Consider the following 27,193-nt stretch of genomic DNA (forward strand, 5'->3'; position numbering starts at 1 on the left):
CTGGGAACTAACAGAAATGTTAGAAATAGAACTGGTATTCGATCAGTGTCACTTAATCCAAAAACAGTTTGCAGTTTGAGGGTCTGGACAGCCACTTGCCCAGGAGGATTTTTAAGGACCTGATAATCACCATAAGGTAAGAGGGGGATGGGCAGGGAGGAACTTCTTTAGGGAATGAACTAGCCCTGTAGGTCATGATGGCCCCTGCCCCATCTCTAAAAAGAACCCAAAATCAGGAGGCCTCATACAGGGAACAAATGTCCAGGCACCCTTAAAAAAGTAGTAGCTAACTTTGCCAGTGACCTACCTAACTGGGGCAGCATAGTACATAGAGCTCGGCCTGGAGTCAGGAAGACCTGAGTTCAAATCAGGACTCAAACACTAACTGTGTGACCCTGTGCGAGTCATTTAACCCTATTTGCCTCAGGTTTTCCATCTGTAAAATGATCTGGAGAAGGAAATGGCAAACCGCTCCGATATCTTTCCCAAGGAAAAAACCCAAATGGAGTCACAAAGATTCAGACACAACAACTGAACAACAATATAGTCAGAGCAGCCTTGATGTGGGGGACTACTCTTTAACTGTCATCTTGTATTGTTATACTAACCCGCTTGTTTACACTCCTCTAAGTCCCTCTCCAAGGGTCCTTGATATGGGGTCCATGAATTTATCTGATGAATTTATTGGTAGCTAATAGATAAATGGGTCCCTGGGTAGAGCACTGAATTTGGAGTCTAGAAGACCTGAATTCAAAGCCTGCCTTGGGAAATTACTGTGTGGCGTTGGACAAATCACAAAATGCTCTGCCTCAGTTCCCTTATCTGGAAAATGGGAATAATACTTCATAGGATTATTGTGAAGTTTAACTGAGATTAACATATGTAAAAGTATTCTGTAAACTTTAAGGCAATTGTATAAATGAAAGCACTAGTAACTATTTCAGTATCATTAGTTTGCTTTGTAATCCTATATATTTTATTTTACACATTTTAAAGCATTATTACAAGAAGTGGTCCATATGCTTCAACAAACTATCAATTATCTAGGGCCATTATATATTTAAAAAAAAGTTAAGAAACCCCTGCTCTATCCCCCGTAGTGGGAGAGCTTCAACCCTCCTACCTATAAAGTCTCTGCTACTATCCCTACTCAGTATGTCTCCTACTGACTTGGATACCCCAGTTTCCCTGCAACCAGGTTCCTCAGTAATTTTCCCTATGAATGAAAGCCTGCCTGGTACCCCAGTACTCTAAAGGGAATTAATTTCCTGTCCTAAAACTTCATCTGTCTCATAACAAGTCCCCTGGATCTGCTGCTGTCCTTCCCTGATGTAGTAGTCTGCCTGCCTCATCTGAACCAGTAACCCTTCTGAGCACCTGCACTACTCCTCCTTAGGTGACTTGACTCCTAATTGCCTCCTTAGGAACTTGCATCCCAATTGCCTTGCCCCTCCAATAGGATCTTCACATCCTATGTTGGTCCATCAGATCTGGCCTGCCTTGCTTTCATCATATAAATGGTGAGTCATCATTTTGTGTTATTTCTTTAACATCATTTTGCAGTTTTGCCTCATTTCTCCATCTAGGCTTGGAGTTCCCTGAGGGGAGGAACCAATTCTTTTTTATTGGCGGGGCAATGAGGGTTAAGTGACTTGCCCAGGGTCACACAGCTAGTAAGTGTCAAATGTCTGAGGCTAGATTTGAACTCAGGTCCTCCTGAATCCAGGACCAGTGCTTTATCAACTTTGCCACCTAGCTGCCCTGGAACCAATTCTTATATTTCTTCATGTTCTACAAAGTAGGTGTTCAGGTCATCTCAACCATTGGCACCTCAGACTCAACATGTCCAAACTGAGCTCTACAGAACTTTATTATTTTTGTCCACTATACTCCCACTCAACCATATTAAAAACCTGGTACTGTCTTTGACTCTTTCCTTTCCTTTCCCACTATATATCTAATCAATTTGTTATTATTCACTTGTTTCAATAGTGTCCAACTCTCCATGACCCCATTTGGGGTTTTCATGGCAGAGATACTGAAGTGGTTTCCCATTTCCTTCTCCAGATCATTTTACAGATGAGGAAACTGAAGCAAATTGGGTTAAGTGACTTGCCCAGGGTCACACATCTGGGAAGTGTCTGAGGGCAGATTTGAACTCAGCTTTTCCTGACTCCAGACCTGATCTATTGTGCCACCAAGCTACCCTTTTAATCAATTATCAAGGTCAATTGATTCTACCTATGAAATATGCCTTGCATCATTTCCCCCACTCCATCAAGATAGTTCAAATAATGTAACATGCAGAGCACTGGCCTAAAAGGCAAAAAAGAATTGGGTTCAAATCCCGCCTCTCATTTTTTCCAGTTATAAGAAATGGATGAAATGGATAAGTACTTCATACTTATCTCAAATGACTGTGACACTTAAATGAAATTATGAGAAGTGCTTTGCAAAAGTTAAACTTATTTCCAGCTGTATCTGAGATCTTACTGGGCTTGGAATCAGGAAAAATTGAGATTAAAATCCAACTCAGACACATAACAGCCCTGTGACCCCAGGCAAGTCATTTAACAATCTGCCTCAGTTTCTTCAACAGCAAAATGCCAATAATTATAGCACCTGCCTCCCAGAATTGTTCTGAATATTAAGTGATAACGTTTGTAAAATACTTAGCACAGTGCCTGGCACATAGTAGGCACTTAATAAGTGCTTCTTCACCTTCTATCAGACTTACAATTTCCCTTCTCACCTTTTCCAGATTTCTCTCCCATATACCTATGGACCTGATCATGCCTCTCCTTTGCTCACAAACAATCTCTAGTTTCTTACTGTTAACCAGATAATGTATAGATTCTTCCGGTTGGCCTTCAAGGTCAAGCAGTCTATGATTTTGCTTTTGTTATTGATGTTCATTCAGTTGTTTTCACTCATGGCTGATTCTTCATGACCCCAATTTGGGGTTTTCTTGGCAAAGATACTGGAGTGCTTTGCCCTTTCCTTCTCTGGTTTATTTTACAGATGAAGGAACTGAGGCAAACAGGGTTAAGTGACTTGCCTAGGGTCACAGAGCTAGGAAGTATCTGAGGTCGGATTTGAACTTAGGTCTTCCTGATTAGAAACCCAACACTATCCACTGTGCCATCTAGTTGCCCCATGGCTCAAGCATTACCTTCTATGATTCTCTCTTTTTCCTTCCCAGCCATATTGTACTAACCTACCTCCTTGTATTTCTTTGCACCGTTATGTCTTCCTCCATCAAACTTTTTCAGGTTCCCCACCTTCTCTAAGCCTACAAGATGCAGATCAGGTGATGATATGCTTTGGTGGAGGTAATTTCCTCAGTAAGAGTCCCCCATGCCAATGAAATCAAAAGTTTGGTTCAAAAAAAAAAAAAAGGTTAGGAATAAGGAGAGGGACTGGACCTGTGATTGCATTGATAAAGGAAACTCCCAGGTGAGATAACTCTCCCTACCAATGCAGCATGGTCCTTTGTGACTTATATGATATTAAAGATTTGCTTAGAGTACTGTGATGTCATTTAGAGTCACAGAGCCAGGATAGGAGAAAGTTGGGACTTGAATCCAAGTCTTGATTTCAAGACTAGCTTTTTAATCTGTTCTTTGTTTCCTAACTCCTAGACCTCCCTTCATTCTTTGCTATGCACCTAGGAAAGGCATTTGCCATGGCTTCTAAATTCTGTGTTAAAGTTATTTGGGTTTGTATCTTATCCTCCATCTCCCCAAGGTTAATGAAGAAAAGTATCAGGACTTAATCCAGCATTGTATTTCTCCCAGTGCCACAAATCTCTGCTTTACATCAACAACTCTGCTTGGTTACTCCATGGAGTAACTTGCTCCTAATGTCTCTTCCTCCCCACCTCCTTTCCAATTTCCTCTTTTGTGTTGTCTTACCCAATTAGATTGTAAACACCTTGAGGGAAGGAACTGCCTTTCTTTTTCTTATTTGTATTCCCATTGCCAGCACAATTCCTGGCACAGAGTTGGTGCTTCATCACTGTTTATTGAATTGAATCACAGAATAATCAGTTCTTCCTTTTTGATAGAGTGGAAAGTTGAGATGCCAAGGGTTTTGTCCAAACTCTTAGTGAGTCAATAGCATCATTGGATTAGAGCCCCAGCCTCTTCCCTCCCAGCCCAGGTTCTTGTCTTTAGCACTGGTCTTTTGATAAGTCTGATCTTTTAAAGCCTTATTCCTTTCTAAGTCAGATCACCTGGGAGGAAGAGTGGTGATGCCAAAACTCTGCAAGAAGAAAAAATAAAGAACACTGCTTAGGTTTTGCATTTTTTCACCTAAGTCCCTGCTGTTCCCCATCCCTCTCTTCCCCACTCATTTCCCATATCCCACGAGTGGAGGAGGGGGTGAAAATCCTAATAACAAACAGGAATGCTAATTCTAAGTCTATGCAGTCCCAGTGGGTATCTGGAGCTGCCGTTAGCCCTGTTATTTTCTCCTGTGTCTGGCTTTGACAAGACTGATGACATTTACGTTTTCCAAAACCTTCAATAAAAACCACTTTAGCTGCAATCACCTCCATCTAATTTCCCCAGTCAAAAAAAAATTTTTTTCCCCTTAAATCATACAGCAAAACTACTGAGGCCCAGGCTGTTCTGACAGCTTGTCACTCGACTGGGCCCAACCCAAAAGGGGCCGTCTTGGAATCCAAGGACAAAATGCAGGCCAAGTGATCTGAAAATGGAGGGCAGGAAGGAGAAAGGGGAGATTGGCAGCAGTCAGCTCATTCCAGGAGAATGGTTCTGTTCTTGTTTGTCTCCAGAACAAAGGGAAAAGCGGGGAGGGCTCTGCTGATTCTACCATCTTCTGATTTAGAGCAGCCCAAAGGGCTGCTCAGGAGGTATGATCCTCCTATTCACCATAGCATTGAGGGCTCTCGGTGCAGTTGGAGTGGTTGTGCCCACTTTTACAGAGATCTAAGATGGAAAAGCAACTTTTGCATGGTCAGACAATAGGTCAGAAGACCCAGGGCAGAAACTAGGTGGTGTTAGCTATCTATATGCCAGGCTTTAGCACCCCAACTCTGTTCCCCACCCCCACCCCTGCTTCAAGCCTAAAAGGTAGCACACTCATCCAGACACAGGTCATTCTTACCACCCACCCATAGCATCATTCTTGGTGACCAGGACTCACTTCCCTATTCCCCAGGCTCATCTCGAAGAGGGCTCCACCCATGCCACTGGACCAGGCACTCTTTGCTTTATAAACAATATACCAGGGGGCAGCTAGGTGGCGCAGTGGATAAAGCCCCTGCCCTGGATTCAGGAGGACCTGAGTTCAAATCTGGTTTCTGACACTTGCTAGGTGTGTGACCCTGGGCAAGTCACTTAACCCTCATTGCCCTGCAAAAAAAAAAAAACAACCCAAAAAACAAAAGAAACCCAATATACCACAGTTGCTGTCCCCACCAGCATCAGCAAACTGATATAGAACCACCCAGCTCTCCACAGAGAACAAGGAAGGCCCTGGCTATAACAGTGGTGGTAAGTGGGCACCATCCAACAGGGATAAAGTCAGAGGAAATTGCAGACTGTGATAACTTTTGGCCAAGTTCAATGCCTTGTGGTTTGCTTACCTCTGATTTTACCCTAGACTGGGTAGCTCTTGCTATCTCTGATTATATTTAACTAGTTTTTACTCCGTTTCCACTCCAGGCACCATCTCCTACCTCCAACCCTTCAGTCTCACAACCTATATCCTCTTTACTGACTTTCACCTTTAAGCAAAACACTTCTTTTAATCAAAACACTTCTGGCCCCTTCCTGGGCTTCAACCCAAGGGGAAGAAGATCAGCACAGGCTGTGACCTACTTTGGGGGTAACACATAAACTTCAAACTATTTTCAGTATCTGCATAGGACAGTGTTACCAATCTCAATCATCTGATGGGAGGTGAGGATTGGGAAAGGAAATGAAGAGGGGCTCTGTGAAAAGACCTCATCATTCCCTGGACCTTTCTCCTGCTTGGATATCCAGAAGCTTGAAATAATCATACATACTTTTAACAAGTTCTTTAGGAGCCAATACAGAAAATGATGTTGTCCTTATATCTATTTTTCTTTTAAATGAAAAGAGCATGGGGGGCAGCTAGGTGGCACAGTGGATAAAGCATTGATTGGCCCTGGATTCAGGAAGACCTGAGTTCAAATCTGACCTCAGACACTTGACACTTAATAGCTGTGTGACCCTGGGCAAGTCACTTAACTCTCATTGCCCTGCAAAACAAAAAAAAACAAACAATAAATGAAAAGAGCATGGAACTAGGGGGTCAAGAGACCTGGATTCTAGTCTAATTCTGCTCCTTAAATTATTTCACCTTTTTGGGCCTCAGTTAATCCATCTATAAAAGAAGGAGTTTGGACCAAATGTCAATTAAGGCCCTTTCTAGCACTAATCATCTTAATTCTTTGATAAATTGTGGCATAGTATACCTTGTCATGACTATAGAATGTGGATGGTTAGAGCTAGAAGGGGCCTTACTATTTCTTTTGCAAGGGAGGAAAATGAGGCCCTGAGAAGGGAAGTAATTTTTGAATTGGGAAATCTGACATCCTGTCATGTTTTCATAGATTTGTATGTGGTTTGTGAGATTCTTTGAGGTACAAAATTCTCTTTTAGGGCAGCAAGATGATGCTTGGCATCAGGAATATCTGAGTTAAAATCCAGCCTCAGATATTTACTAATCATGTGACCCTGGACATGTCACTTAACCTTTGTTTGCCTCAGTTTCCTCATCTGTAAAATGGACACCTACCTCCCCCGGGGTTATTGTGAGGAGCAAATGACATAATAATTGTAAAGTGCTTAGCATAGTGCCTGGCACATGGTAAGCAACATACATGCATACATGTATGTACATACACGCATACATTATGTCTGTGTACATTTGCATGCACATATACACATATTTGATATATACATATGATATATATATATACATATATTAGCTCATCATCATCATCATCAGACAGCTAGGTGGCACAGTAGACTCCAGGCCTGGAATCAGAAGACTCATCATCCTGAGTTCAAATCCAGACTCAGATACTTACTGTGTGACCCTGGGCAAGTCACTTAATCCTGTTTGCCTCAGTTTCCTCATCTGTAAAATTAGCTGGGAAGGAAATGAAAAACTAGTCCAGTATCTCTGCCAAGAAATCCTTAAATGGGATCACAAAGAATCAGACATGACAACCACAACAGCAACATTATCTTTATTAGTTGAATGTGTTCTAATGTGGCCTAATTGACAGAGAATATGAGGACATATCACTGAGCTTTTTTCATGTTTCCTGATCTATAAGATGAGGACAGTACTTTTCCTGCCTGCCCCATAGTGGCATTATGAGAATCAGATCAGGTATTGCTAAAGTGTTTTAAAAAGTGCTATACCAAAAAAATAAAAAATAAAAATAAAAATTTAAGTGCTATACAAATGTATAGATACATAATGTATACATAGTGCAGGACATAAGTTCTGGTTTAGGTGGGGTGGACCAGATACAATCTTGGAGTCTTCTCATATAAATAAGTTCTATAACAAAAAGAAAAAAGGATCCTCTGCCCCTGAGCAAGAACTAAGACTAAACAACCATTAAATGTTGTATTATCTTTATTAAATTAAAAACTGAAAATGTCATGCCTGTGAGCCCCACTCCATTCCTCTCTAGTGAGCCCCAACTATCTAAAAAGACCTACCTATATAGACTGAGAGTACTACTTTGGACTTCCTACACCACCTCAAAGAAAAGTATGCATTGCTCCTCAAATTGATCACCTTTTCCTAGACTTAGACTGTTACTGTAACTTGGCTAACATTTCTAGTACTTTAATCTTTTCAGAATACTTGACATATATCTGATTTTAGCCCCACAACATCTCTACAGGCATTTTTTCCTCCATTTTACAGATGTGAGGCTCAGAAAAGATTTCAGTGACTTGCCTAGGGCCACCTAATTAAAAAGTGTTGAAGGTGAGATTCAAACTCAAGTCTTTCTCACCCCAAGTCCAGTGCCTATTTCTTCAGGACGTGGGGTTTGCCTTCTTTGTACTGACTTTATTTCTATCTTTTCCTCAGCTCTAGCTTCCTTTTGTTTTAAGTCATCTTCCATCACTCCACTGTGGCTGCCAGCTGATACTCCTAGAGCTCTGAACTTGACCCAGGAATTTGTTGGTGGTTGGCCCATGCCATCTCTGCCATATTGGATAGTATTATGGCTCCCCAGAGTACACAGTTCCTTGTGCATATAGTGCCCTGGAAGAACTGTGTGGTCGTATAGGCTTCCCTCATGTGTATCTCACCAGCTTCTCTCTTTCTGACCTCACAGCTTTCTCTCTCTCCTTTCCATCTTCATCTAACCCTATGTCTCTGCTCACCCTTTGAAAGCCAAGAACTAGGGTGTAGTCCAGATGTCATGTACTAGTCATGAATAAATCAATCAGTCAGTCATCTTCAATGTACTCTTGGTGTTGCAAACTCAGGCAAACAGGAAATTTCACACCTTCCCAGAATGAAGGCCTTATCTGTGGGTAATAAGGATCCAAGACAATGCTTGTGTACAGCCTATGCACAAATGTAAAGGGATTATTATTAATCGGAGATTGAAGAAGCTAAAAATTACAAACAAACAAACAAAAAAAAACCAAGAAAGGATTCCTGGGAAGCTGAGATAACTAGGATGTGGCAGGTCTAAGTGAAATGCTTCCACCCTAAAATGCACTTTAAACAGCTTGATGTTCTAATTATAGCACAGAATAGGAAACCTACCTGGGAGGAGGGAGCCAGGTGTTGAGGGCAGGAGGCCAGGGGAAAATAGACAATAGGAGAGTGCTCATGAATGAGAAAAGAATTTTAGTTGACAAAGCAGAAGAAAATTCTAGCTCAAAAAGGGAGACCCTTCGGGATGATGGACCCTTCCAGATTGAAGAAATATGAGATTAAAAAAGAGCTGGGGACAGAGCCAAATCCAGTGAGGTACCCCAGAAGAATCCATCCCTATGGAGGGCCTTTGTGTGAGAACTGGCCCAGTGCTAGGCTCTAGCTGACAGAAGTGACTCCATGTTTGACATCTAATTGACTGGCCCACGGACTGGAAAGTTCCAATACTACTTTAGTCAACTTCATTTAAGCAAAAAAGCAAAGATCTCAGTTTAGAAAACTTCATTAATCCATATATGCAAAGTTAGCAAAATTTCCTAATCACAATGCCCTTGAGGTTAATAACAATAATGTATATAAGGGCAGAGACCCAGAGTCCCTCAATGTGCCCATGGAACTGTGGGGCTGGGGAGCCATTCAATCGCATGCATCTAAGTAATAAACTACCTTATTTGTGGTCCTTCCAGCGCTTAAGTTCTTTCTTGATACCTTACCCCAAATTCTTCATATGAATCTCTTTACATGCAGATGTTCTCCAACATGTAAAGAGCCTATAATATGCTTATATTGATATACTTTAGGGAAAAAAAAATAGAATCTCGGTATATAAGAATTGAAAAGGACTTTAGATATCATTTAGTCCAGCCCATAGTATATATACCATGACATATACAATACATAGAAAAAAACATTAAAGAAACAGCTAGGTGGCACAATGGATGGCTGATCCTGGAGTCAAATAGACCTAAGTTCAAATCCAGCCTCAGGCACTTATTCATTATGTGACCTTGAGCAAGTCACTTAACTTTTTTGCCTCAGTTTCCTCATCTGTAAAATGGGGATGATAATAGCACCCGCCTCCCAGACTGATTGTGAGGATTAAACTACATAATAATTGTGAAGCACTTAGCACAGTACCTGGTACATAGTAAGAGCAATATTGATGTTGGGTATTATTATTATTATTATTATTGTTGTTGTTATTATTACTATACCAGATCAAGAATCCATTCCACAATAGGTCCAACAAGTGTTTTCCAACTTCAGCATGAAGACTTCCCATTCCACTTTTGTAAAGCTCTGGTAAGAAATATTTCCTTAACTTAAGACTAAATCTGGGGCAGCTAGATGGCACAGTGGATAGAGCACTGGCCCTGGAGTCAGGAGTACCTGAGTTCAAATCTGGCCTCAGACACTTAACACTTACTGGCTGTGTGACCCTGGGCAAGTCACTTAACCCCAGTTGCCTCACCAAAAAAAAAAAAAGAAAGAAAGAAAAAAAAAAGACTAAATCTGTCTTTTTGCCACTTCCATTCATCACTACTAGTTCTACCCTCTAGGGTCAAGCAGAACAAGCATGATTTCCCACCCCCCGCTTTACATGGCAACCCTTCAAAAACTTGACAAAGATGTCACATCCTCTCTTCTCCAGGGTAAATGTCTCCAATCTCTCCAAATGATACTCATGTAGCATTTTCTCCACTCCTTTCACCATCCAGTTAGCCATTTTTCACTGTTATAGGGAGATATATAGATAGAGTAAATCTATTCTCTCTTCTAAATGGAGCAATGGAAAGCAATCCAGCTTTGGAAAAAATAGGACCTGGGTTCAAATCTCAACTCTTCCATTTATTAATTATATTGCCTTGGGCAAGTAAGTTCACCTCATTGGACTTCAGTTTTCTCATCTATAAAATAAGAAAGTTGGGATGATGACCTCTGAGGTGCCTTCAAAGTCTAAATCTGTGATCCTATAAAATATTTGAAGGTCTAATGACCTTCAGTTCCTTTACTTGATCCATATGCACACACACAATATATATACATACACATATACATATATGTATATATGTACACATAGACACACATATATATGTATACACACACATATATATATACACACATGCACACACATTTATATTAATCTTTATACCCTTCATCATCCTGGTCACCCTCTCTACTCGATCCTCTCCAACTTATTAATGACCTTCCTAAAACCTAGTGCCCATAACTAAACACAATTCTCTAGATGTTCTCTGACCAGGACAGAGTACAACAGGACTTGATAGGACTAGCTAATCATGGGTACTAATCCTTTATTAATTACTTCAAGAATGTGCTAAAACTTGGCCAGGTATCAAGGTCAAATTCACTGACCTAGAATTCCCAATCTCCATGCTCTTCTCTTTTCTAAAAATCAGGACTTTTGTTTTCTCCAGACCCAACTCTCCCATCTCCATCTTTCAAAGATCTCTGACAAAACCTCAGCAATAACATCTGACAGCTCTATTAATATCTTAGGATATAGTCTTTCTTGTCCTGGAGAAGGCAACTCATTAGAGGCAGCTACAGTGCTCTCTTAAACTATCTCATTCCTTATCTTGGGTTTCAATTCCCTATTAGACATTTTTGTTCTTTCTAATCCATTCTAAAGATCATTTTCTTTGTCAGAAAAAAAGCAGAAGTAACATTACAATTGAATAGCACTATCTTCTCTCCATCATTTGTTGTCATGTTTTCATTGACCTCAGTTTTCTATACCTTGAATGGAAAAAGTATTTCTTACTTACTTTGTGGAAAGTACTGTGCTAAGCACATAAAAAATTAAGAGCCTCTGCTCTCATCTATTTTCTCTTTCAGTTGAAATAGTCTATATTATACTATATTATACAGAAAATCTTATCAAAAAATGACTATATATCTTCAATTTCTGCTACTGTTGATCATCTTTCACCATTCTTCATCTCCACCACCCCATACTCTGATTTCTAGATTTTCTCATGGAATTATCTTCTTAATATAGAGTACTATTCTTCCCTCTTCCTATATTACTATGCAATCTCGTTTAATCTTCCTGAGTTTTTTTGAGTAAGGTTTGCTTGTCCAGAGTTATATAACTAGTTAGTAACATAGCTAGTTATATATTAGTTAGAGGTCCCATCCCACCAAATTTCAGCAATATCTTTGAAGCCAAATTTGTCACCTTAAATTAGACTTTCTAGTCTTGTTTGTTACACACTTTGGGAAATTACACAGACATTTAAAGGCCAAGGGATTCATTACTCATTCCTTATTTGAATTTTCTCCCCTATGATATTCATGTTTTTGCTCTGATTTTTTTTTCTCCTGTATTGTAGCTATTCCCTATGGTATCTAGGTTGGTGGATACACACACGATGTTTTCCCTTTCCTCTGTCCTTCTCTGATAAAAGCCTTTTTAAAATTAGATTTATAAGAGTACAGGCAGACACATTCTTACCAGCTCTGGTCTGCCTTGACCTCTGGCCAAGAGCTCATCTGATCCCTATATTTTAAGGTATGAACCAGAAATTCAAATCTCCTTCTCCTAACCAGTTGTTCCCTTCCCAGAAAGGGTGTTTTCTTCTGAAAACTTTGCTTTCAATCAGCAACAATGATGAAAATATGACCTGTGCCCTGAAGATCTTCAGTTTCTTGCCCCAAAAGCATCATAATCAAGTTGACTAACATCACATTTACAGTCACCTAAAACTCCAAGGAAATTTTTATAGGAACTATTTTTCTCATCATCTTTCCCCCATCCTGTATTTGTGAAGCTGTTCTTTTTTTTTTTTAAACCCAGGTATAGAATTTTTATGCTAATTTTTTCTTATTTGATTAAGTCCATGATTCTAAACTGTCAAGATCTCTGGAACCAAACTATCAATCAATATGTTGACTATGCCTCAAAGTTTCATGTAATTTATACATTTGCCATGCATGTTGTCTATTCTATGCCTTTATCTGAATCATCAATAAAAATGTTTAAAAAGTATAGGCACAAGTGCAGATTTCTTGGGCACTTCAATAAAGACCTCTCTTCAATTTGACTCAGCCTATTACTGTCTACTCTGGCTTTTTTCATTTATTCAGTTCCAAATACATCTAACTACACTATCTTTTTTTGGGGGGGAGGGCATGGCAGGGAAAAGAGGATTAAGTGACTTGTCCAGGTCACACAGCTAGTAAGTGTCAAGTGTCAAGTGCTGGAGGTCCGGATTTGAAATCAGGAACTCCTGAATCCAGGGCCGGTGCTTTATCCACTGTGCCACCTAGCTGCCCCCTAACTATACTATCTTCTATTAAATATCACTCCACCTTATATACAAGGGGAACGTGAGAAACTCTGACAAATGCTTTACTGAAACTTAATCCATGTTGCAAAACATGTCTACAGCATCACAAAGATCTTCTTGTCTAATTATGCTATCAAAAAAAGGAAATTCTGTTGTACAGCATGACCAGTAGTTAACAAAATCATGATGGGTTTTAATGCTCATTGCTTCCCCTTCTAAATACTCACAGATTGTTCTCTTGGTATGGAATTTTGCAAACAATAGAAATAAAGCTAATTGGCCTTTAGTTTGTACACTCTACCCTTTTATCCTTTTTTTTTTTTAATTGGATTGACCTATCGTTTTGTTCCTTTAAGGATCCATTAGATTGTAAACTCCTTGAAAGCAGAGACTATCATTCACCTCTTTTTGTGTCCCCAATACTAAGCACAATGCTCAGCACATTGTAAGCAATTAATTTTTTTAAATTAATTGACAAAACAAAACAAAACAAAAATTCTTCACAAGAAATTCACAGAAGACAGGGCTGAACTGAATATGAAGGGATGATATCTGTAAAGCATTTATGTTTTGTTCTTTGTGGGGCAGACAGGGAGGGGTGTCTTATGTTTGGGGCTGGATTTGAGCTTGGGGGGCCTCCTGGGTCCAGGGCTGGTGCTTTGTCCACTGTGCTGCCTAGCTAATCCATGACAACATCATTAAAATAGGGTTGAGGTGTAGGAGGAATAAACTGGGGGAGGGAGAAGGGGAGAGATGGTCTGGGGAGAGGTATTTCACATGAAGGAAACAAGAAGAAAGCTTATGGAGGAGAGTAGAATAGGGGGAAGGAGTTGGGGAGTGAGTGAACCTTAATATCATCAGAATTGGCCCAAAGAAGGACTAACGTACATACTCAAATAGGTATAGTAATATACTTTTGCCCTGGAGGGAGGGAGAAAAGGGGCGGGGAGAAGGGAAGGAGGAAAGGGCAGATTGGGGGAGAGAGCAGTAAAAAGCAAAACACTTTCAAGGAAGATGAAGATGTTCTGCATTACTGCACCAGTATGACATATTGAATTGCTTGATCTCACAGGGAGGGTTGAGGAGGGAGGGAGGAAGAAAAATTTAGAACACAGAATTAGCTCAGGGACCTTGATCTCACTGGAGTGGGCTCATGGAGGGAATAGCTTTCATACCCAATTGGGAGGAGCAATCTATTTGACCCTGCAGGAAAATAGGAGAGGAAGAGGTCAAGGAAGGAAGGGTGAAAAAAAGGGAGTGCAGAGCGAGGGAGAGGATAGTCAGAAGTAAGGCACCTCTGAGGAGGAATAGGTAAAAAGAAGATAGAGTAAATGTCATGGGAAGGGAATGGGATGGAGGGAAATAGTTATGATGATTGACTATAATGGCAAAATGTATGGTACCTACTTTACTGGGCTTTTGTGAAGAAGATTCTCTATCAAGCTTAAGGTTGATCTAGAGGTTGTGATGAACAGGATGCTATGGGGAAAACCTGGAGAGACCTACATGAGCTGAAGCAGACTGAAATGTACTGTATACAAAAAACCAGCAATAGTGGGGGATGATCTGCTGGGAAGCATGTGGTTATTTTCAGCAAGGCAATGATCCAATGTAACCCTGAGGGACTTATGAAGATTGCAGCCCATCTGCAGAGAAAGAACTGATACTATCTGAAAACAGATGGAAACACATGTTAAATTTTTTTTTTTCATTTCCTCTTTGACAATTCTTAATCTGAAGTTCTGGGTTTTTTGACTGTTTTCTCTCACAACTAGCTAATGTGGGAATGTTTCCATGACTACTCATGTATAACTTATTTTGAATTGATTGAATTCTTGTGGGTAGGGGATGGAAATGGAGGGGGGAAGAGAAGTTGGAATGCAAAGTTTTTTAAAAATTGATGTTAAAATTTTGTTTTTATGTATATTTTGGAAAATAAAATTCTATTCAGATTTTTAAAAAAAATTAAAAAAAATTAATTGATGAATTGATCTTGACCCAAATGCTCTCTGCCATGTTTCTTACTTTAGATTGCTATATTCCCTCACATAAAGATATCTTCTTAACATAAAAAGTTACTCTACCCACTCCTTTCATCTAGTTTGCTTATTTTGAATAAGTCATAAACCACCCTTAGCCATTTTCTAGTCCCATTCCACCAAGTCTCAGTGATATCTATAAGACTGAGTATACCTTCTAATTCATGTTATTGATTAATGATACCTTTTACATCTGTATATACATATCTGAGGTTACAATTTTGTTTTGTTTTGTTTTTTGATTGGGCAATGAGGGTTAAGTGACTTGCCCAGGGTCACACAGCTAGTGTCAAGTGTCTGAGGTCATATTTGAATTCAGGTCCTCCTGAATTGAGGGTCGGTGCCTTATCCACTGTGACACCTAGCTGCCCCCGAGACGTAGTTTTAATACCAGTCAACCAATGGTCACCAATGTTCACTATATGCCAGGTACTATACTAAGCCCTGGGAATACAAATACAAGAAGGAAGAAGGACAATGCTTGCCTTCAAGGAGCTTATTTATATACAAATGCAAAAGAGAGTGCCTAAAAGAAAACTGACATAGGGACTCAGTCCAGATTCAATTTGGGGATTAAATGAGGCACTCACAAGTCACTAGACATATATAAAAGAAGGTTTACTTTTCCCAGCAATACTATGACAATAAGGATACAGTGGCACTTAGATTCTCTGCACATGGTTCACTCATCTCCCTAAGGAAATGTGTCTGATCAGTAGCTCATCAGGATATAACAACTCCTGCGGTGTTAAACACCCACAGGTTTGAAAGGCCCAGATGCCATGTGACTGGGACTTTTATTCTACTAGATGACTGGGGACCTGCATCAGGCAGGCTAAGTGGAAGAAAAGAAGCTACATCATGGAGATGCTGGTCCTTTCATGACTTTCTGTTTGGGTGTTGTCTCTTACAAATCACCAGAGCTTTCTTTTGCTAGTCCAATAGACAGAGAGGAGGTTAAATAATAATATCCGAGGAAGACTAGCAGAAGGAAGGGCCTATTAGCCTGATGATGCCAGGTATTTCAGGTGTCTGTAAGCCGTTTTCTGCCCCCTCCCACCTCCTTTTCCAATGTAAAAACTTTCTGATTAGACTTGCAAGACTCCATGCATACATTCCTAGCTCTTAATAGGTTTATTCCATCCATAGCCAATGCTATATTTTAAACCATGGTTCAGAAGTGTAAATTTTATTCTTTTGCATCAAACTCCTAGGCATGTATTCACTTCCCAAATCTGTGGTTCTCTTCTAAATAACCCACATTTAACCAGTAGTAATGTGTATGCTCATAGAGCCTCCAGTTTTTGACCAAATTTCATATCCCTTAGCAATTCCTCTGATGCTATCATTTGTCCAATTTTTTTTCACCATTTTAGGAGGTTCTTCATCACATCCTAGAGAAATGCCTCAAAAACACAATACTTCTCTTATGTTCATCAGTAAATATTTATTAGGTTATTAGAGACATTAGGTCATACAATAAGTGGATAGAGCTCTGGGCCTGGAAAACTTGACTTCATATCTGCCCTCAGACACTTACTGTGAGACCCTGGGCAAGTCACTTGACCTTTGTCTTCCTCAGTTTCCTCAAATGTAAAATGGGGATAATAATAGCACCTGCCTCGAAGGGTTATTGTGAGGATTAAATGAGATAATATTTTAAAAGTGCTTTGTGTAATGCCTGGCCCATAGTAGGTCCTTAATAAATGCTTATTTCCTTCCTATTAAATGCCTGCTCTATGTCAGGCACTATGCTAAATGAAGGGAATAAAAAAAGACAAAGGGCAGCCACTGATCACAGCAAGCTCACAGTCTAGTGGGAGAGACAACATGCATACAAATATAAACAAAAATTATATATGCAGGATAAATTGGAGATAATCAACAGAGAGAAGGAATTGGAATTATGGTGGATCTATCAGGCTAACAAATAACCACCTCGGTATTCTGCAATCTCTGTATTCCCTTCCCTTTATTAAATGCCTACTATGCGCCAGGAACAGTAGTGGGGATACAAAGACACAGTTGATATAATCCTAGCCCTTTAGTGGTTTACAATCTATCGCTGGTTGGGGCAAAGGTGAGGAGCTAAGTCATGGGAGGAGGTACTAGTACCTTGGGAAATCAGGAAATGCAATATAGGAAGGGGCATTTGAGCTAAGCTTTGGAGGGAATGAGGGATTCTAGGAGGCAGAAGTGAGGGGGTGCATGCTTTCCAGGAAGGGGGGACAGCTAGAGCAAAGACACAAAAATGGGATGAGTATCATGTATGATAATTATATTAATAGCCAATCTTTGTATAGCACTTACTATGTACCAGGTGCTTTACAAATATTATCTTATTTGATTCTCACAATAACATTGGGAGGTAGGTGCTCCATTTTCAGATGAGGAAACTGAGGCAAAGAGGAGCTAAGTCACTTGCTCAGGATCACACACATTGTAAGTGTCTGAGGCAGGATTTGAACTCAGCTCTTCCTGACTCCGCCCAGCATCTAGCTGCACCTGTATGAGGAACAGTAAGAACAATTTGTTATGACCATAGAGTATGCAAAAGAGAGTGTTTAATAAGGTAGAAAAAGTAGAAAAGGGCCAGGTTATAAATAACTTTAAATGCTAAACAAAGGAGTTTACCTTTGATTATAGAGGAGATAGGAGCTACTGAAGTTCATTGAGTGAGGGAGTGCATCCACATCATGATTCCTTGGAGCATAATAAATGGTTTCTTGCAGAGATGATCCATCTGTCCATTATGTAGGACAAAGCCCATACCTATCATATAACTACAATAGCCATCTGTCCTTTCCTTCTTTCTCTGTGTCCCATTTTCCCACCTTCCAAACTCCTGACCCTGGTAAGAATTCCTCTCTGCCTTTTTACATCCTTTTTTTTTTCCTTTGTTTCCTCTTTCAAGTACTTCCATTCATTCAAAGGACACATATCACCCTGATGATCTACAATGTAGGTGAAGAGAAAAATGAACAGAACCAAGAGATCATTATATAGGGTAACACAATATTGTTTTAAGAACAACTTTGAATGACTAAGCCATTTTGAATATTATAGATGCCCGAATTAATTATAAAGGACCAATGAAGGGAGACACTATCTGCATCCAGAGAAAGAACTGATAAATTAAAAGCATTTGTAGGATGATTTTACATATGTATATTTGTGTATATATATGTACATATATATATGTATATGTAAATATACATATTTGTCTAATGGTAGCTATCTGGGGGGAGAAAAAAGCAAAAATATTACATGAAAACTATTATATATTTAAAAGGAATAGCAAGATGTACATAATAGATTTGCAGTTTCATGTATAATCATTTTTTGCTATTCTACTATTACAGAAATGCTCGTTTTTTTGGTTTTTTGTTTGTTTGTTTTTTTTGGTGAGGCAATTGGAGTTAAGTTACTTGCCCAGGGCCATACAGCTAGTAAGTGTCAAGGGTCTGAGGCCAGATTTGAACTCAGGTCCTCCTGAATCCAGGGCAGGTGCTCTATCCACTGCTCTACCTAGCTGCCTCTTGTTTATTTCTTAAGTTCAGAATAAAATAAATAACATTTATCAAAAATCAAAAAAGATGCATTCCTCCAGCAATTTGGTCCAAATAAATTTTAGTTAGATTATCGGCCAGTCTTAGAAGCTATTGTCCCAGGAAAAATACATCCCCCTCCATACACAGAAATCCCAACTGTGAATGGGTTCCCAATCCCAAGCATCTAGAAACAACAAAAAATCTGCCATGGACTTAAGCAACATGCTAAGGCAAGTACCAAAAACTTGAACTTTAAAAGGATGTATGTATGTATGTATGTATATGTATGTATGTATGTATGTATGTATGTATCTATCTATCTATCTATCTATCTATCTATCTATCTATCTATCTATCTATCTACAGATACAGATACATACATACACTCTCATATATATATATGTATGTGTATATATAAATATATAAAATGGATATACATTTTAGTTCCAAATAATATATATGTGTATATCTATATGTATATTTATGTGAATGTATTTTCCATGGAAAATTCCATGAAAGCTACATGGCTTCCACTCAACAAAATAACATTCTCCTAAGCCAGGTACCCTCTGTGGTCCCTCCACTTCTCACATCTTTCACCTTCATTTTGTATACTGTCTTCTCTATTAAATTGTAAGCTCCTTGAGGGCAGGAATTGTTTTTCTTATTTGTATCCCCAGTACTTAGAACAGTGCCTGGCACATAGTAGACACTTAATAAATGTTTATTGAATATATAACATATAAAAGGATATATTTGGGATAAATGTATAATTATATAGTATGATACATGTGCTAATATATAATTTTTCATGTACATCCTGTAATATTATTTGTTATATAATATATCATATGTAATCATTTAGTCTATATTAGTATCCTGATCATAATAATTATATATATTATTTATACTAATATATCTACAATAGCACATATATATGTAAACCCTACAGTTGAGGGCTTTTTTTGAAGTTTCTTATATGACAATTAAATAGATGGAATTAGATGACAGTTCATTTTTAAATGACCTAGAGATTTTAGGTGACTATTGTAATGGAAAGAAGACCTGTCTTGGAGTTACAAGACTTGGGATCAAATCTCAATTCTGATTCATACAAGTTATGTGACCTAAAGTGATTTATGGAAATCACTTAGTCTCTCTAAGCCTCATTTTCCTTATCTATGAAGTAGAGTTAAGAATATTTGCACCAAATATTTCCCAGGGATATTGTGAGGAAAGCACTGTATAAATCTTACAGTGCTTTAGGAAATGTGAATTATTAACATAACCCAATAGTGTGATGTGGTGGACAGAAAAAATAATGATATCATAGACTACATTAATTAACATCAGCTATCTGGAAACAATAGATCCATAATTTTGTGTAATGGCCAGATCAAAACGGGGGGGGGGGGGGAGGAACTGCATCTAGTTCTGAGCACCAGGCTTTGGAAAGGACAATGATAAGCTCTGCTTAAGTCTTTCTCCAAGGCTTTATGGTGACACAGACATGATCCTGGGTCCTTGAAGGCCATGCCAGTAGAATTCAAGTTCTGGCAGACCCCACCCTGTTAGAAAGGTTAAGCTATGACCCAATGAGGGACTGTGATCCAAGGATTAGCCTGGCTAAATTTAGAGATGCTTATCATCAAATTGTTTATAGCAGAAGTGTTCTGGTCAATATTTAGTGACTGTCAAAAAATTGTATGACACACTTTTAAGTTAAATTGAATTGTTAATATTTAATTCATCACTTTCTAAAGTCAGAGATATCAACAAAACAAAAATTAAGCCCAGATTTGTATTCCTTACTGATGTCTGAGGCATAAATGCTCATACTGTTTAACAACTAGCTTTTGTCAGACTATACAAGCTAGTTCCAACACCCCTAAGAGTTAGAGAGAAATTGTTTGCCTAAAATGGGTCTCAGATACCATCTTTATTTGTTGTTGTTGTTGGTAGCTATGTGGTACAGTGGATAGAGTGCATGGCCTAGAGACAGGAAAACTCATCTTCCTAAGCTGAAATCTGGCCTCAGACACTAGCTGTGTGACCCTGGGCAAGTCATTTGATTCTGTTTGCCTCAGTTTCCTCATCTGTAAAATGAGCAAAAGAAGGAAATGGGAAACCACTCCAGTATCTTTGCCAAGAAAACTCCAAATGGGGTCATGAAAAGTCAGATATGACTCAGCAACAACAAATTCTCCATTGTAGAAGGTCTTCAAGTAGATGATAGACAACCGTTTGTCAAGCTTCTTGTTGAGGGGTGATCGCTTTGGCTGTATCCCTTCCCTCCCCTTTCTCAATACCACATTTGAACTGGGACAAAGGACTGCCCTGCTACCCTCCCCTTGCCTCGCCCTCCATCCTCCCTGGGGCATCTCCAGTTAAGTCACTTGGCCTTCCCTTAAACATGCTGAATGAGGGTATGCATGGCACTCAGGAAGGATCAGCCTGTCCAATTATTGCCCCTTTATTCCCAGCAATGAACCTTCACATATAGACTGTACTTGATGATTTCTTAGTCTTTTCCCAATTGTGAGAGTCTGTGATTTTGTCAGTGCCTCATTTTCCCGGGATGCAGGCACAGGTCCAGGCAAATGCCACGTAGAATAGAGATGATGTACCTTGTCTCATCTTCCATTCTGGGAAATGTAGACAGGGAAGAATCAAATCATGTATATGGAGCAATGAGAAAAGACCCCCAGGGGGACAATGTGAGAGGAATAGCAGGTGGTCCTTTTGTAACCATAGCCCAGCCCAGAGCCTTTGGAAGGTTCAGAGGGGGTAAATGCAATAGATAAACGTTCTCTGCCCTCAGCAATGGGCTCTCTTGCTTGGCAGGATTTTCCAATAGACCCAACCCAGCTTCCATGGGACCAGGGGCACTGCTCAATGATGCAGCCTGGGGCTTTGGAGTTTTACTTTATTATTATTGCTGGAAAGTTCCACGCACTTTCAACTTCCCACCTCTCTCTCCAGGGGCATCTTCCCCGATTGACTGCCTGGTTCTCTAGCTCACTCTCACTCTCTTTTTTTCCTCTTCCCTTTACACACGACTGTTCAATTAATTTACTTCCAGAAAACAAAATCCACTGTTGGGAGTTTTTGCTTTCAGAGTCCAATTCCCTGCTGTCTTACAACTGCTTTGAACAGTGGCAAGGCAAGAGAAAGTCATTAAGGAGCAGAGGAAGTACTCCCTCATGGCTGGAGGGAGCTCCTGTTCTGGCTCCCCACAATCAGCATTTAAAAGCAAAGGAGGGAAGAAAAGAGACGGGCTGGCTTGTGGAATCGTGGGTGCCCAGGGGAAGAATTACTCTAAGTAAGATAAGGTAGATACCTGGTTTCCTGAGCAAGTCCTTTGTAACTGAAGTTCTCTATCACCCTAACTGATGTTCACACTCCTTCCAGTCCCAATCTACCAGTTGACTATTCCTGGAACATGGATATGTTGGGGGAACTTGCAACTTGGATAAGGGGCTAGCTCACCCAAAGAATTGGAGGCTCATAGTGAATCTCATAACATAAAAAGAGATTTATTAGGAGAGAGGAATATATGGCTGGGAGACAGAATCACTATGGAGACCATCTAGAAGAGGAAGAGAAGGGCTGGTCTTTTTGTATGTTTACAAACAAAAGCTGTCAAAACAGCTGGGAGGGGCAAAACAACTGAGAAGGGAAGAAGAACCTTGAGTATGAATAGCACCCATCCATATCAATATATCGTCTTTGTTCCTTGCAGACCAGGGTCTTTGTGTTCAGCAGAGCTGCTTTTCCCTTGGGAAAGTTTAAGGATTCCTGAGGGGTTGGGGTCCCTCATCCACAACAGATACAGTTAGTTGCAGGGGTGCTGTGTTTGGAAGACCCAGGTTCGAATCTTGCCTCTGCCATTTTCTACCTGTTATCCTGTCAAATCACTTCAGATTTCTAGGTTTCAGTTCCTTCGTCTGTAAAATTAGGAGGTTGGACTGGATGCCCTTTGAGGTCTCTTCTAGCTCTATATCTGTGATATGAGACTATGAAGAGTTGGCTCTATCATGGAGTGGAAATAATAACTTACAATACTGTCGTGTTTTAACACGGCAAAGCGATCTTTTCTCACAATGACCCTGAGAGGCAGATAGTGCAAATTTTATTATCTCTTGAAAAATAAGGAAATGAGCTCTGAGAAATTAAATGACTTGTCCAGGATCCCCAGAAGGTAATGAATGCCCCATCCAGCACTTCCTATGTGCTGAGTGCTGGGGGTTCAAAGAAAGGGAAAAGATGGTCTGACCTGAAAGATCTCACAATCTAATGGGGGAGAAAGCACAGAAACAGTATACAAGCCAAAGCTATATGGGCTAAGTTGAGGATAATCTCAGAGGGAAGGCAGTGGCATTAAGGGGGATCAGGAAAGGCTTTTTGCACAAGGTGGGATTTTTTCTGAGTCTAGAAGGAAGTTAGCTAGGAAGTGGAGTTGAAGAGAAAATTAGTATTCCTGGCATGTCAGGGAGGGAAGTGGGGGTCAGAGACGGAATGTCAGTGTCAGGAAAGAGGCCAGTAAATCTGCCCCAAGACAAGGTGAGGACACTCTTGATTGCTTCTGTTTGATTCCCAGTGGTATAGAATGAAGAAGGCTGGAAAGTCATTTGCTAAGCTTGAGATCAGGACTCCTTAAGTTAAAAGCTCACCAGTCCTAGCCCAGTAAGTATCTAAGGCAGAATTCAACCCCCCTTTTCCTGTCTATACCATGGCTACCCTGAGTGATGGACTCTGGATCAGAAGACAAGGATTTGAGTGCAGGCTTCAATGCTAACTTTGGGACCTTTGGCAAGTCACAAAACATCCCTGATCCTCAGGTTTTTCATCTGTCAAATAAGAATGAATCCCTGGACTGCTAAGAGGAAAGTGCTTTGTCAATCAGAGGACCATAGAATTTAGATCCAGAAGGAAATTCAGAAAATCCAACTCTCTCATTTCACAAAACATCATAGTACTGGAGCTGGAATGTACCTTAGGGGTCATCTAGTACCTAGCTTCTTAAACTGTGGGTCACAATCCCATATGGGCTCAAATAACTGAATGTGGGGGTTGCAAAAAATTTGGTGACAGTAAAAGGTTATATATACCTATTTTATACACCTATATACCCAGGGTCATGTAAAAATTTCTTGGGCGGGGCAGCTAGGTGGCGTAGTAGATAGAGCACCAGCCCTGGATTCAGGAGATCCTGAGTTCAAATCCAGATTCAGACACATAACACTTACTAGCTGTATGACCCTGGGCAAGTCACTTAACCCCAATTGCCTCACTAAAAAAAAAAAAAAAAACCCACACGCAAATTTCTTGGTCAAAAAAGGATCACAAAAGGAAGAAGTTTAAGAAGTGCTGATCTAGTCCAACTTTCTCATTTATCAGATGGAGAAACTGAGACCAGGGGATTTTAAGTGACTTTCCCAAGGCCACACAAGTAGGAAGAAAGGATCAGAGTTGGGATTCAAACACAGGCTTTCTTATTCCAGAGCCAGTAATTTTTCCACCATACCCCTAAAGCCGTATAGAAATGTGAACAATGTTCCTCTAGTCACCCATTTCTTTTTTTAATAGCATTTTATTTTATTTTTTCCAATTAAAGATAAAAATAGTTTCCAACTTTTTTGGGGGGTTGGGGCAGGCAATGAGGGTTAAGTGACATGCCCAGGGTCACACAGCTAGTAAGTATTATGTGTCTGAATCTGGATTTGAACTCAGGTCCTCCTGAATCCAGGGCTGGTGCTTTATCCACTGAGCCACCTAGCTGCTCCCTGCCCCCTAGCTGCCCTCCCATATTCATTTTTGTAAGATTGTGAGTTCCAAATTTTTTTCTCTCTCCCCTCCTAAAGTAATCAAGCAATCTGATATAGGTTACACATTAAATCATGTTAAACATATTTCCACATTAGTCATGTTGTGAGAAAAGAATATGAGCAAAAGGGAAAAATCACAAGAAAGAAGAAACAAACAAAAACCCCCAACAAAAATGAAAATAATACACTTCAATCTGCATTCAGACTCCATAGTCCTTTTTGTGAATGTGGAGAGTATTTTCATTATGAATCTTTTGGCATTGTCTTGGATCTTTGTATTACTGAGAAGGGCTAAGTCTATCACAGTTGATCATCACACAATGTTGTTGTTACTGCTATAACTCATTTCTTAAAATCTAGGATGCACCTATTAAATTGTCAGCTTCCATAAAGCTAGGAAGAAAGAAGGGATAAAGTGTGTTTGTTAAGCCATCCATGAGCTGCTCTGACCTTCCTCCATATATCAACTGCCTCTTCACCACTTCCATCCTCTATCCTTCATCCCACCCATTAAAATATGTCCAAGGGGCTGAGGAACTCCAAAACATCGAACGATACATATTATAACAACACTTCACTGAGCTGTGCCAAAGTGGCCTACTGCACTGAGGGACACTAGCCTACTTGACCTCTCTTGTTAGATGTCTCTTTTTACTCAAAAACTTCACTCGTATTTCACCTTCTGCCTCCAAATAAACAGCAAATCCTAGTTTCCATAAAATCATCAGCATGTTACTGGCTCCTCTACTTCTTGGGCTCACAGGCTAGAGGCTATTTTCACGCCTCTCTCTGGACATTCATCCTTTCCTGTCTCACAGATTCTTTCCTCCCTCTTCATTCCCACGATCACTACCCAGGTCTAGGTCACACACAATCAGACTCACACAGAATCTCAAAATTAGAGAGAATCTTAGGAATGAATCTCTCAGCAAGTGGCATTTGAGAGGATGTCAATGAGACAGTTCTCTTTCTTTCTCCTTCCATCTATTGTGAATAAATCCCTGAAGGAAATCAAAGGGAGACTAGCTGCATAGATTGTACCCCCTGATCCAACAGCTCAGGTCATTAGCTCCCAGAGAGTAGTCTTGTCAGGCTCCTAAAAGTTCCACCTTCTTTCAGAGGCTCATTTTATAGAACCTAAGATTATTATCCCCTGCTCTGTTGGAGAACAGACTGAAAAGTTTGCCAACCATAACAATGGAATTAACATTCAACCAAAAATTCTATGGCAGAACAAAAAGAGCCATGAATGGGGAATGAGAGACTTGAATTCTAATTCCATCTCAAAAACTTATTAGCAGGGGCAGCTAGGTGGCACAGTGGATAAAGCACCAGCCTTGGATTCAGGAGTACCTGAGTTCAAATCTGGCCTCAGACACTTGACACTTACTAGCTGTGTGACCCTGGGCAAGTCACTTAACCGTCATTTGCCCCGCAAAAACAAAACAAAACAAAACAAAAACACTTATTAGTTGTATGGCCTTGAACAATTAATTCACTTCCCCATTTTGGGCCTCACTTTCCTCCTCTGTAAACCAAATAAGGAGTAGATAGTTTCTAAGATCTCTTCCAGGTCTGATATTCTATGATGATATGAAAGTCAAAACTGACTTTCAAATACAAGACTATTCTACTTGGTGGTAGAGTGATGGGGGCAAAGGAGAGCTCTCAGCCTTTCCTGTTACTTTTCTCCCATGTTTTAAAGGTATTGTCCTCTGTGAAAGGAATTTAACAAAGCTTTTTTTTTTTCCATTGTCAGAGGATCTTAGCATGTAGCTAGCTGCCCCTGGGAAAGTCATACACCAACTTAAGTTCACACTAAGATATAAACAAGCCCTGCCAAGAGCGAGATTGCTAGATTTGTGTCTTTTAACGATCAATTAAACAGAGCTTAGAGGAACTCCTCACCAGAAGATTGGCGGAAAGTCAAAGCTGTCCCGTGTGGTCGTACTCTTGGACTTCATCACAATCTCATCATCCTGCAAGATGATAGCAACCCTGAAACTCATATTTCCCCAGGACCCGTTGACTCTGAGATGAGGTCATCTTTCCCTCTGATTGGTAAGGGTAGAGAGTACACAGCAGAGAGTTCCTCCTAGACCTTCCATTTGGGGAGAGCTCCTGGGGCAACCATCTCTCACTGCTTACACAGCTGTACTCCTGAACTTTATCATCCCCATGCCAGGTACCTCTCCTCCTTTTCAGATTCTTTTTCTGTGTTGTCTTTCCCCATTAGATTGTGAGGGCAGGGACTGTTTTTGCCTTTGTTTGTATTCTCAGCATTTAACACAGTGTTTGGCACATAGTATGTGCTTAGCAAATGTTTATTGACTGACTCTCTGACCCTCCACAGCTTGGGCCAGGACCTTAGGAATTAGGAACTTGCCTCTTTGGCCACATGAGTTAGAACACAAGCAACTGCAATGTGGCTCTCTCTCAAGACAGCCATCGTGGACTCTTGGCAGGGTGAGGGAGGCTGTGCATGTGCAAGGGTTTTCTATCATGTGATCCAAGACTACTCTTATCTCAGTTCCTCTTGGCTCTATCCAAAAAAGTAGGAAAAAGGCTAACTGTGCAACCAACTTCTTTTTTTATAGTCTCAGCATGAAGAGATGGCTCCAGACAACAACAGCCCCAGCCAAGCAATTCATTCCCTGGTTAATTCACAAGATTCCAAGCAAATCAGTTAATCTTCAATAAAAGAGATTTAATATAAGTCCCAAAAAAACCTCAGGACTCTGAACTCATCAAGCTGACCAGAACTCGCCTGA

General features: G+C 40.1%; 1 long non-coding RNA gene across 1 annotated transcript; it reads left to right on the plus strand.

Moving 5' to 3' along the window:
* Positions 1–27,193, plus strand: LOC122740070. The gene is made up of 3 exons (XR_006354708.1): positions 1–136; positions 1,425–1,520; positions 27,020–27,193. It is a non-coding gene; the product is annotated as an uncharacterized LOC122740070 (long non-coding RNA).

This window comes from Dromiciops gliroides, chromosome 2 (assembly GCF_019393635.1).
Source record: "Dromiciops gliroides isolate mDroGli1 chromosome 2, mDroGli1.pri, whole genome shotgun sequence".
Classification (NCBI taxonomy): Eukaryota; Metazoa; Chordata; class Mammalia; order Microbiotheria; family Microbiotheriidae; genus Dromiciops; species Dromiciops gliroides.